Here is a 13,511-nt window from a genome sequence, read left to right on the forward strand (position 1 = left end):
TGGCTTAAAATATGGATGTGATGCTTGCCGAGAGGTCGAGAATGAGATGCGCTCTTTCATGAGGCGGACTAGAGATAGTTTTGACACTTTAAGGGCAGGTTTTAATAAACTCCAAGCGGAGTTTACTGCGGTGGAGACTCAGTTCAGAAGTTTATCGCTTATGAATGAGTCTCCGAAACGTAAAAGGACCAGTCCTTGGGGTGTTTCTGCATCTGTAGACCCGCCAGCGTCTCTTATCGTCCCCGACCGGTCTCATGCACCGTCCACTCCTAATGTACAGCAATTGATTTCGTTTAAGAGCCCGGTTGTGAATGCTATTAGTAAGGAATTACCGGTATCACCTGGGAATGATCTCTTAAAAACGATGCCTATTGTAGTGTCCGATGTGTCCGGGCAATTACCCATTCCAATGGAAATTGCCGATAGTTCTAAAAGTATCGAGGGCCCCGTAAACAAGTCGACTGCTGCAGTGGGTAACTTGTCCAACGTTACTGCTGCGGCTGACGCTTCGGGACCGCGGCCTCTCGTTGGCATACCACCAAAGAAACATATATTTGTTTCTAGGCTAGACCCTGTTGTCACATCTGATGATGTAATAGCCTATATTCGGAAGAAAGTTAACGTCTCGAATATTGCGGTGGAGAAGTTTAAATTTTCTTATTCTCGGGACATTTCGTCTTTTAAAATTAGTGTTTCTGCCAATATCTTCGACACTATATGTCGAGAAGATTTTTGGCCAAAGCATATAATAGTTAAGGAATATACTGTGAAAAGAAAAATCGGAAACCGATTCGCTTGCCAACAACAACAACTAATACTAATCCTGTCACATCAGCATCTGCTGGTGTGTCAAAAACTAGCTTCGTCCCTTAACCTGGGTTACCAGAATGTTAGAGGGCTGAGATCTAAACTTTCTAATCTCTTTGTAGATAGTCTTTCTTTTGAACATAACATTCTAGCTTTTACAGAGACGTGGCTAAAACCTGATATTGCTGATGCATCGGTTTTTTCCACAAACTTTTCTATATTCAGACGTGACCGGATTTCTCGTATAGGTGGTGGCGTTCTGATAGCTGTTGATGCTGCTTTATCATCTGAAATGATTCAATTTTCTAGTACCCAGGAGATTGAGTTTGTCGGTGTTAAAGTAAATTTTAAATCTTTTAATGCTTTCATTACTTGTTCCTATATTCCACCATTGTCAGACATGGCGGTATATTTAAATCATTTAGAGGCAATTCAGTTTGTCTCCTCTTTAGTTTCCAGTCAAGACTTGCTCATAGTTGTAGGTGATTTTAATTTACCCGCTTTAGCATGGTCACTAACAGATGAATCTACCACGTTGCTGCCCTCTTTGTCACATGACTTTATTGATGGCCTTCTAGGCTTATCTTTATCCCAAGTCAATCCCGTCTTAAATTCTAATAGAAAATCGTTAGATCTTATTTTTGTATTGGATTCTTCTTATTGTGAGGTTTCTAGGATCGAACCTTTTGTTCTTCCAGAAGACAAATTTCATCCTACATTAAATTTAAAAATTGATTTGCCCTTGCTTTCACCATTACTTGGTTCAAATGAGTTACCTCTAACTAGGTGCTTTCGTAAGACTGACTTTGCCAGCCTTAATGAAAACATTGCTACTACTGATTGGTCTTATCTGTACAATTGTAGAGATATGAACTCAGCTGTTCGTTTTTTCTATGATACTCTGAATTCACTCTTTGATATTTGTGTGCCTCTTGGTAGGCTGGAGCGGCTTAACAAACCTCCCTGGTTCTCTCGTGAGTTATCCAATTTGAAAAATGTGAAGACACGATATTATAAGAAGTTTCAAAAAACACGTCGTTCATCAGATTATGCTCTGTATACAGTCGCTCGTTCAAAATTCATGATGCTTAATACACAATGCTATAAGAATTATCTTCAGCGGTGTAAGCTTCAGTTTTCTTCCGACCCTAAACAATTTTATAACTTTGTTAATTCTAAACGTAAGACCTCTGTGCACCCATCTTTTTTGTCTTTTCAAAATAAAAAAGCAAGCACTGATCAGGCAATTGCCGATATGTTTGCGAGTTTTTTCAAAACAACTTATTCCTCAACGGAATATCGAGCAAGTCCGTATCCTTATCATTTAAAAAAGGCTAATTGCATTTTCAATCCAGTCATTGATGAAAGTTCTATTCTTAGCGAACTTAAATTAGTTAAACCTGTTTATTCTCCGGGGCCAGATGGTCTTCCTGGATGCGTACTCAGGTTCTGTGCAAACGCATTATGTAAACCCATTTTAAAATTGTTTCTATTGTCTGTCGAATCTTCCTCTTTTCCATCTATTTGGAAGGAGTCGTATATCATTCCTCTGCATAAAAATGGCAAAAAGTCCGAAGCCTCTAACTATAGGGGTATCTCAAAATTGTCCGCTATTCCGAAAGCTTTTGAGAAAATTATAACTTCTCAATTGCAACATTTTTGCAGTTCTATTATTTCACCATCCCAACATGGGTTTGTGAAACGTAGATCTACAACCACTAACCTTTTAGAATTTACATCAGTAATTATCAAGGGGTTTAAAAATGGTAAACAAACTGATGTAATATATACTGACTTTAGCAAAGCCTTTGATTCCGTTAATCATACCCTATTACTTTCTAAGCTGAGCGACATTGGGTTTCCACCCCTTTTCCTTTCTTGGGTTCGTGAATATTTAACAAATAGAAAACAGAAGGTACTTTTTAAGTCTTCTTTTTCCGCTTCCATTCCTGTGACTTCTGGTGTACCTCAAGGTAGTCATCTTGGCCCTCTGCTCTTCACACTATTCATTAACGATCTTCCATCAGTCATTGTTCATTCGCGTGTGCTTATGTATGCTGACGATGTCAAGCTTTGTCTTACTCATAAAGATACAGATTCATTTAGTCGGCTACAAGCTGATCTTAAAAACTTTCAATCCTGGTGCCAGTTTAATCTACTAAATCTTAACACTACCAAATGTAAGGTAATGACTTTTTTTCCGTAACTCTCCTCAACTGGTCACTTATTTTCTAAACAATAGCCCTCTGGAACGTCTAAATAATATGAATGATTTGGGCGTACTTATGGACCATAAGTTAAATTTTAACACCCATATTTCCACCACGGTCGCAAAGGCCATGAGTGTCCTGGGTTTCATTAAAAGATGGTCAAAAGAATTTGATGACCCCTATACAACTAAAGTTCTTTTCACTTCGCTTGTCCGTCCTATTTTAGAGTATGGATCTTGCATTTGGTCACCTCAATATGAGTCGCACCAGATTAGACTTGAATCCGTTCAAAAGCAGTTCTTGTTATTTGCTCTTCGTGGCTTAAGCTGGGATCGCAATGTCAATTTGCCTTCGTATTCTAGTAGACTTCTCTTGATTAACCTTCCATCCCTAACTAACCGTAGAATTATGCTTGGTGTCATTTTTATGCACAAGCTCCTAATTGGTGATATCGACTCGCCTGAGTTATTAGCTCAGGTGAATCTGTCGGTACCATGTAGACGGAGTAGACATCCTTTGATACCTTTATCCCTTAGTCGTTGTTCTTCTAACTATGCTATGCATGAACCTTTTAGGGTCCTCTGCTCTGATTACAACCTTCTATTCCCTGTAATCGGCTCAGAGTTTTCTATTAATATGCTTAAAACATCTATCCTATCCCATTTAGTTAATAGATAGCTGTAGTATTATTTGTTTGTCTGTTTTTTCTATTGTGTACTTGTCCACGCGATTCGTGCCGTGCGTTATACGGCTGCACCCCTCGGTCGGTCGGGTGGGAGGTGGTGCTTGGGCTCGCGCGTAACAGGCTATGTCCTGGTGTCGTAGGGGCCACTTGAACGTACTGCGCATAGTATCGTCAACGTCCGCTAAAGTTCAAGAGAGGTAAACAGAAGTAAATAAAGGGAGGGAAAGCTTTTGTAAGCATTCTTTCTAATCAATATGTTATAAATAGTTATTAATTGTATAATTAATTAGTTAATTCATGAGCCTTGAGAATACAGAAAAGTAATTTTCGTATGCACTTTATATTGTGTGGGCCTTGTTCGTCTAGTTAATAATCCGTACCTGGAATAGCATTATGACGATGAAGCGCACACAGTGACCATTCTGAGCTTGGAATTAAAGATCTGTTGGAAAGTTGCCTCTTCTATATGCCTTGCAATGCGGATTTCTATGGAAAGGCCATTTGATGACGCCAATAAAATGTGCTTCAAGGCAATCGATTGTTGTCGACGCAGCTCATAGACATGCGCTTCTAATGGCCAGCAAAAGCTGTTGGTATCTGTTAAACACACAGCTGCCCATCTTAAGCCACCACATAGTGCGAGAGAAAGAGAGTCCCACTCCCAATCCCAGACCTAGCCCTACAGCTGACAACTCTAGTGGCTCTTCAGATGGAGTAAAGTGCATTTTCAACACATGCACAAGATAGTCTCTAGTGCACTTAATGGTATAGAAGAAAATACTTGGAAGAAGCATCGGGCTTGTTTTTTTTTTTTTTTTTTTTTTTGGCAGTTTGAGCTCAAGGTAAAACGTTGAAATTGATTTTTTTTTTCCGTTCCTAACAAGTGGGTTCCAATCTCTGACCCCAAATAAGCCCTGACCCTTATCTAATGGACCAACTTTCACCTATAGGAAATATAATGATCACCAAACAATGTGTATAGCAAATTACTTAACTAGTAGGTATTATTAAGGGAAACGGTTTGTAAGAGATTGTTCGGAGTTATCGAAACAAGTCTATCAATATTTAGTGCACTAGGTCACTTAACAAAGTTTTTTGGGCGTGTCGTCACAGCCTCTACCGCCTTCCACCGTGTCCCATGCCTGTTTCTCCATTTCTTGCTAATGCCATTAAACCGTAGCCAGAGTCTCAGAGCCTGACTGACTGAAAATTTATGCACCCACGCGTCTCAGCTCACTTGTCAGACAAGAAACGCAAATGTTTTCCATGTGTATGTGTGTGTACACATACAATACATGCCTATATACAACAACTTATGTACAGATGTTGATACATATGTTAAGTGCAACCCACTGCGAATTGTTTGTACTTTGAACGTTGCTTTTAATTACCCAAAAGGAAATAAAGAACCCAAATAATGCATACAACAATTTGTAAAAGTCAACAATAGAGACGTTAGACAAGGGGCTAGGTGAAAAATGCGCTTAAAAAGTGAGTGGCTAGCAGGCTTAGCACCCAGATACTACATACATCTACTTAGAGGTGCATACCTGGTCTAAGTGCTATACCTTAATCCAACCCCACAATATATGTATGTATTAGTTATTATATGTAGTCATTGAAGACTAAAGAAAATCCTTTCAAATTGATTAAAATATTAAATAAAATACATAATTGTTATTTCATTTCGCTTTTGTTTGCAAATGAATTTCTGCACTCATTTCACTTTTGAATGATTGAATTCCATTTTCAATTCCAAAATACATTTTACCTTTTTTTTACCTCTGATTAAAACTTTTGGTTAGACCTTTTCTATTATGAGACCTATAAAACAAGCTAAAATCACAATGAGGGATGTGGTAGTCTTCTCAATTTCGATAGATTGCAACTAAGTTTTTCTGCCAAACTTTGGCATTCTACTAATTTTACTGCATGTATCTATGTATGCCTATATTTGTATGCATGTATGTTGTTGGGTTTTTTATTTCAAGTATAGAGTCTGATTGTGAGACAGAGCAATGTTTGATTTGCAAATTTCAGTTATTTATCCATAAGTGCAGTCATAGTCTTCGCAAGTCTCTTCGCCTTTTCAGATTTCTTGGTGTTTCGGTGTCAACGCTCAGACGCAGACGCAGTTGCAGTCGCTCATGCCATTGCCAGCTGCCTCTTTGGCTGCCAGACAACTGGGCATAATAATTATGCACATGCAGTTGCAGTTCTTTTAGCTCTCAGGAATTCGGTCAAGTACCATGCCGCCCGCTGCCGCTGCCGTTGCCGTTGCTGGCACCGTTGCCACTACTCGGTTGCAACTGTCTTTAGCTCTCTGCCGGCTGTTTTATAGGATTTGATTTGTGTGACATGTGGAAAAAGCCGGCGGGTTGTGGCCAACACTATTGACACTTTAACAAAGCTGCTGCAAGTTGTTGCATATGCATGAGATATTGTTAAACAATATGGCCCAGATCAATGCCCACATGCCAACTACTACACGCATTCGGTATCAAGTCGCTTTCTACGCATTTGTTACAGTTTTCTCTCTCTCTCTCTCCCTCCACATGCTTATCAATTGCCTAAAAAAATTTAATTATTTCGCCTGTCAATTCTTCTCCAGAAACGAGGAAAAAAACCGAAACGTAAAATATTTTTTAATGAGCTGCTACCGCGCGCTTACAGGCCTTAAAAAGAAAGTCCAACACTCGTGGATCACTTTTGGAACTTCATGCTAACATGTTTTGGTTTGTTGTTTTTGTATTTTGTGTTTGGCCTCCACTTTGGATGACGTTGCTCATTTGTGGCCCATGTTGATTGCCCAGGCTTTGTGTAGGCTTCCGGAAGCTGAAGCTGTTCACTATACATACATACATGTACATATGTATATATATGTACATATATTTGCAGTAATTGTTTGATTTGTTGGAAAATTTTTTAGATAGCTACTGTTTGAATTTTTCCAGTGACATTGTGACAAGTTTGTGGAAAAATAGTTGCAATATCATCTTGCAATTTATGAAAATAATTTCAGATAATAAAATAAATTCTGTAAACCAACATAAAAAATAAAGATGTTTACTTTGATCTAGAGTTTGATCCCTAGAATTAGAAAAAAGATATTGCCTTATAAAGATACATTCCTAAAATACTTTGATTTGCAATATAAGTGGCCATTATCTTCTTGCTAAAATCGAAATTGATATAGATTCTGAATCCATTGACTTTTAGTTACTGGCATAAAAAATATTTGTTTATAATCTTTGGAATTTAGCCCGAAATGATCAAATTTAAACCAACTTCTCAAAAAGCCTCCCAAAAGTTGGTAAAAACTTTCAAAATTTTTAATTAGTTTATTTATTGTTCACTGGTCCGTTAATTCTCTTAGTTAGTCTCATTTTTTTCAAGCCTATTTGCAGATTTGTCTGTAAACTTTCAGTGTCAGTTGAAATATTTGTTGGAAATTCAATTGGCTAATTGAACAAGTTGGCAATCGAGCGCCTCATTATCAAGCAATGCCACTTTCCCCTCCCAAAACTGTAAGCGGCCTGTCAACTTCATTAGATTTTATTTCAACAAGAAAATATCACTGAAAACATTAAACGCCTCTGAATAAATTCAAATTAATTGATAAATTTAAAACCGGAATGTGCAATAAAGTGAAATAAAAAACGAGACAAAAAAGAAAAACACATACACTGCAAAATTATCACAACATTTGGTGGCAATCCGAGGCAGTCAACATTTAGTTGGTCAATTTGCAGACCGAAAAGTGCAACCGTTTGAGAGCCGGTATGGCTCCAGATAAGAGAAGGGGGAGCTGGGCGGGGCGGGTGTTGCAGTATTTGTGTTTGCGCATGCGTTGCCACATTGCGCAAGTGGCTGGAACCAAGCAAACAGCCAACCAGCCAACCAACCAGACTCACTCTGCTGGAGATGGAGCTGCAGTTTTTGAGCTGGACCGCTAAAGCTGGACCAGTCTGCTGCGTGTGCAGATTTTGTCGCTAGGCCACCAAAACTAAAATAACTTTATTTGATGTTAACCGCCAAGGCAGGCACAACTACGAAACATTTGAACTTTTTAAAGCCGATACCCTTTCAAATGGGGTACATTATATACATACATAGAATGTTAAAGATCAAGTCGTATCAATATGCTGTTCACGAATAATAAGAAGTCCCCAACAAGTCTTTTGCTTTCTCATTATAAATTTGAAAGTGTATACAAACTTTTATGTAGCTTAGTTTCTTTTATTGGTTGAGCCTGTGCCCCGCCATCACCCACCACCATGGGGGAGCATGTTTAGGCTATGACATTTCATCATGCTAATCAGCATGGAGTCAAGCCAAGTCATTGGCTAATTGGACCAAATCAGATACAGAAAACATGGTTCAAATTACCTTATCTATACTGAGATATGGCTTTGAAATTGTTTAATCTTTTTAGTCAAGGATTAGAGAACTATAGTTCTATATTACTTAAAGATTATTTAATATGCTTTTTTTTTGGCTTTATTGAGGGCCAAAACTGAGGCCAACTGTGTGTATATACTACCTTATGGGTGATCAAATTTAATTATGCCAACATAAATATTATTTTTTCTCTCTAATGAGCTAAGAATTTATTTTAATGAGGAATGTAAGGTAAACACTAAAGATTGCCTATCCAAGATATGGTATAACTATTTAATGTTTAGCATAAAATTAATTTGCAAGTATAAAAGACTACAGGAAAATCAATTATGCAATGTTATTTGGCAGTATTCAGAATCTGACAAGCTTATGTACATTAAAATAATATATTAAAGAATTTTGCCTCTGATATAAAACTGGCCAATCAGACAATCCAAATGACTTTTAATTGGACTATTATGTTGTTTGAGACTCAAAATGGTTCAATTTGTGTCGCATCTTGGTCGATATTAAGACTGTTTCAAGTTAATTAACAGATCGTTGGGATTCATACTGCAATAAACAAAACTTTGCTAGAATATATGTCTTGAATCATTAAGGGAAATATGAATAATAAATAGTTCTGTGTTGAGATAGCCTATCATTAGCCAGCTTTTTAAAATGTTGATTGATTGAATTTCCCTGTCGAATGATCGAACGGTCAATGCCAAAGTCAAGTATTGAGTCAAAGTTGTCATTATCGTGTTTTCCATTTCAATTATATTTCTTTTATATGTAGTTTATCAACTGTGTGTGTTGTTATTTTTGTCATTTTACTAATTTATTTATTTACTTGCCCTGTCTATCTCTGGCTTTATCTCACTTTATAGTATTATTATGCAAATTATCCCTAGCTGGTTGAATGTGTGTGTTTGTGTGTGGTCTATCTAGAGAATTATGCATATGTCGGAGTGGGTAGATCGTTCCGTTGCCAATTTAATTTGTGACATTGTTTAAACAATTTCTAAAGTGGAGAGTATTGAGGGAACTGAGTTGATTCTTGACTTGACTCCCTGTGTGGGCCTACAATAGACTGACTACAAGGAACTTGCGTATACATGAAACAATTAAACTCAACATGCATTAATGTCAAGTTATTCGCGCTGCGTCAGCAATTAAACCAATTGCCACAGGAAACAGTGGAGTGGACTTGTGGTAGTGGTGGAACTGTTGGAACTGTTGGTGGGTACCTCGTACAATCACCAACCACCACACAAGATTGCTAACCGACAGCTGGAGTTGTAGTTGTAAAATTGATTTTTATGGTCAAAGCAACAAGCCAAACAAGTTGGCTAAAATTGTCTTTTTTTTACCTTTTTTTTATTTCCATTATTTCTTTTTGTTTTACCAATCCAGAGTGAGTTTCTGTGACAAACACAACCAAACAACCCAAATATAACTGCAAATGGCAAACGGCTTTGAGGTGTTAATTTAGCCACATGCACACAGTATTTGGTCATAATTTAACATGTGTTCATGGTTCCAGTCAATTAGTCGAATTCATTTATATAAAATTAAACTAGTTAAAGTGGTTAAAAAATATAGTTTGTTTCTTGAAGTCAAAATAATAGTGATTTTTTCTTTGGACCAAGAGTTAGTTATGAAAAGCTTCTAATAAAAACTTATTATACTTTTTGTAGTAAGTTTTCTCTCTTCGATGTGATTTCCTGTAAAATAATGAATACTGGTCTTATTTAAAGTTAAGAACCTCATAGGTTGAGGCTTTATTGCGTTAGCTTATTGCTAACTAAGTTAAAAGTTGTAAACCAAAGTCGTATAACTCAGCGAATTGGTTGTTGGCAATAAATCACTTGGCTTGCAGCAGTCTAACAATAACCTAAAGCATGATTTAATTGGCCAGTGTTGGTTCCCTTGAACCATCATCTAAGAGTTGTGCCATAGACAGATCCCTTGCCATGTAGCCATAGTCCTCCAGCAACAAGGGCCAGACGTGAGTCTTCACATGGTCCATTTCATATTCCATGCAGTGTCTCGCCGACCCCCTGAGGTCAAATTCTAAAAAGGATTTTAAGCTTTCGCTCTGTCAAAAAATTAAGCAAACAGCTTTAATAATTTGTTTTGTTCAGCTGCATTTTAATTACTATTTTATGTATGTTTTTTGTTTTACCGTCTGTTGGCTGTTTAGTTATTGCATACAATTAAATACCAAATTTTTAGTGTGTCTTGCTTTGAGTTTTGTTGTTTGTGTTGTTGCTTTGGCCAAGTGCCCCTTGTCCAGCATGAGAATCGTGACAATCATGCCAAATTCAACGGATGTTTGAGAAAACAAATGCAAAAATTGTATTTGGTTTCAGTTTCGGTCACTGTTTCTTTTGTGCCGTAAAAATTAAGCAATTTATCACAAAAACCAAATCAAAATCAAAAGTTACTGTTGGATTTGTTTTGTTATGTTTGTTGTTGTTTTCTTTTCTTTTTGAATAAAACATTTTTTTTTCGCTCGTTTCGTTTTTGGGTAATAATAAATTGTCATTTGACGTGTTTGCCAGCCAATTTTCAAGTTTAAAATTATTGACAATTAAAATTGCTTACTGAAACGCAATTGATGGCGTGCAGAGATGAATTGAAAGTGGGTAAAGGGGGGGGGAGGGAGACCCAGCAAGGGGTTTTAGAATTGGGCGTGCCTCTTGGTACAATTTGGCATCGGTCGGGAATCGAGTATCATAAATTTATCGAGTTCATGAACTTTTGTGCCTAACAAAATGTTCAATATGTTGTTGTTGTGGGTGTGGGAAAAACAATAAATTGAATTTGAACTCAAAATACCATTTAATTTTGAAGGTGAGCCTCATATGAGAAATGTTTTTCTAAAGTTCATAGACAATTTATGAGAGACTGAGTGCAATGAGTAATTTTAAGTTATGAAAGGATTAATCATCTTGACTTTCCAATAGGGGAAAATGTTCTTAATGTTCCAAAATATTAAATATTCAGAAATTTCTCAATATATTTTTAAACATCCTTGAACAAACAACTATGGATAGCATTTTAGATTCACATATATACATATATCCATAATTCGATACATCTATCATAAAATTAACTTATATTTTCTAGATTTGTTAAGTTTATAACCTTTCTGAAACGAATATAGGGCACCTGATAATCGGTTTGGTAGATTTTAATGTACCAAATTTCATTGTGCCTTTCCTGTCGATTGCCCTTTTTCTCGGATCCGCCCATGTTGAATTTTTTAAAATTGTTGCTTTTGTTGTAGTTTTTTTTTTCAAGTTAGTTGCATGTCTTGAGTGCAGTTTGCTTAGGGCGTACTTAAGTACCGTTATTTTAATAAACGCCGCTTACTGCGCATGCGCGCAACTTGCCCCGCCGACATCAGCGCGCTTTGCGTTGCCTTTGTTCCTTTGGGGTAAAAGTCTTTCGACAGACTTTCTTTCCAACAACGAAATAACATGAACGAAAACCGAACAAAAAATTAAATGGCTCATATTAAGTATACGTATACATATGTATGTGTATGTATGTATGTGTATAAATACAAAAGCCAAACTATTCGCTAATGTTGCATGATATTGTTATTATTAGTTCCCCCTTTTAAAGAGGGTAAAAGGAAACCTTCTTAACGTGTTGTCAACTAGCCACAATTTGTTTTCAGTTGAATGTTTATTTAGTTGTTGAATGCGTAGAATTTTCTTTACCTCTTTTTTTTTTTGTTATGCATAAACATTTATGCAAATTTCCCATTGCCTAATTGACAAACAAGATGAGTTAGTTGAGTGTTTGACTTGGACCTTACCCCGTTCCCGAACACTGTGCTTCTCCATTCCCCCCCTTGCCCCCTGTTGACACTCACTCACTGGCTTTATGCTGACAGTGGTCGTTCATTGTGATCGACTGGGGGAGGAAGAAGAGGAGGTGGCGGTGGAAATGGAGGTGACTCGTTGCTTGCTGATCGTTTGCCCCGATATCGAATTTGTGCTTTGACATGGAACGACCTTGAAGTTGTCGGGGGCTTTATGATGGTTGTTTGACTGGTTGGAAAATGATTTAATTGATCAGGGCCATAAAAATGACGCTTTACCTTTAGATTTGAAACACACGCAATTTGCGATTGAATTGGATTGAATTGAATTAGATCTCTTTTTATGTTGTTGTTTCAAAGGGGGAAAGTAATTTGTTAATTTTTGTTATTGGTTTATCTTGTGTGGGCTTCGATTTTGACACGCCTATGAAGCAGATAAATATACAAAATTAAACAAAAAAACGAGTATATACTTCAAACGGACGGAATATTCATTGATCTGACTCACCAGATGGTAGAAAGTTTATAAATATCTGATTTGTTGTTCTGCTTCCCTTCATCTTCATCCTTCTCTTTTGTCGTCGTCTTCGTCTTCTTCATGTTGTTGTTGTTGTAGTCATTATTAAGCTTTATAACCATCAAATTTTGTTTAATGTTACTTATTATAGCCGCTTATTGAGTTAATCATTTAGCACAGAAATTTCACATAAAAAAGGTACAGAGAAATTTCCCCAATTGAGGAGAAGGGGCAAAGTGAAATAGTTTTAACTAAAAGAGACAACTTTCTCATTCCAATTAATCTATGTCTCATTCATTGATTTCTTTCCTACACTAAGCAAAACAATTAAGAACTTTCTTTCTTCAATTTCAATCGATCATATGTTCTTAACATTGAAATTATTATTAGAAAATGGGAGATTTTCCAATTGAATTGAGTGAAAATTATCATAAAGTTGTGGAAATTTGTTTAAAGAAATGTCAAGAATTGGTTAAAGTTAAAAATAATATTTCTAATTCGCATTTATATGTTGTTGCTCCTACAATTTATAGTTTTGTATTAAAATATTATTGCAAGTTAAATTTGATTGGATTTAAATAGCTTCTTCGTTTGTTATTTTGCTGTCTCAGTATAGAAATTGAGCCAATCGAGCAATCGAAGATCATTATTTATATCAATCTGATCAGTAGTCTGTAGGGACTGTAATTTCAGTCCATTTACATGATCAACTCAAAGAAGAACATAAACGCAGGCAGGCACTGCAACAACACCACAACAACAACTGACAGGCGAATAAAACCAATCTTCCATTTAATAACCAATTATCATTGATCAACTGCACGCCCAGCACAGCCCACTGGGACCCACTGCTGCATGCCTGGCGACAGACACAATGGCAATGGTAATGGCAATGCAGAGATGGGGAGATGGAGACACAGAAACCCACAGACGATCACAATATCAATTACGAATTACGTCTGATTATCTGTAGAAACTTGAGTTCGACTTGAGTATAGTTGAGATTCTTCTTGCATGGGAATTGGCCATGGCCAAGGTAAACTTCAATGGCAATTGTCGGCGGCGGCATCGCTC

General features: G+C 36.9%; 1 protein-coding gene across 2 annotated transcripts in view; it reads left to right on the plus strand.

Annotated features, from left to right (window-relative positions):
- Positions 1-13,511, plus strand: part of T48 (FU domain-containing protein T48) — a 36,234-nt gene that overhangs the window by 20,437 nt on the left and 2,286 nt on the right. The gene's annotated exons all lie outside the window — the stretch shown is intronic.

Source organism: Drosophila tropicalis, unplaced genomic scaffold (genome assembly GCF_018151085.1).
Source record: "Drosophila tropicalis isolate 14030-0801.00 unplaced genomic scaffold, ASM1815108v1 contig_878, whole genome shotgun sequence".
NCBI classification, from domain to species: domain Eukaryota; kingdom Metazoa; phylum Arthropoda; class Insecta; order Diptera; family Drosophilidae; genus Drosophila; species Drosophila tropicalis.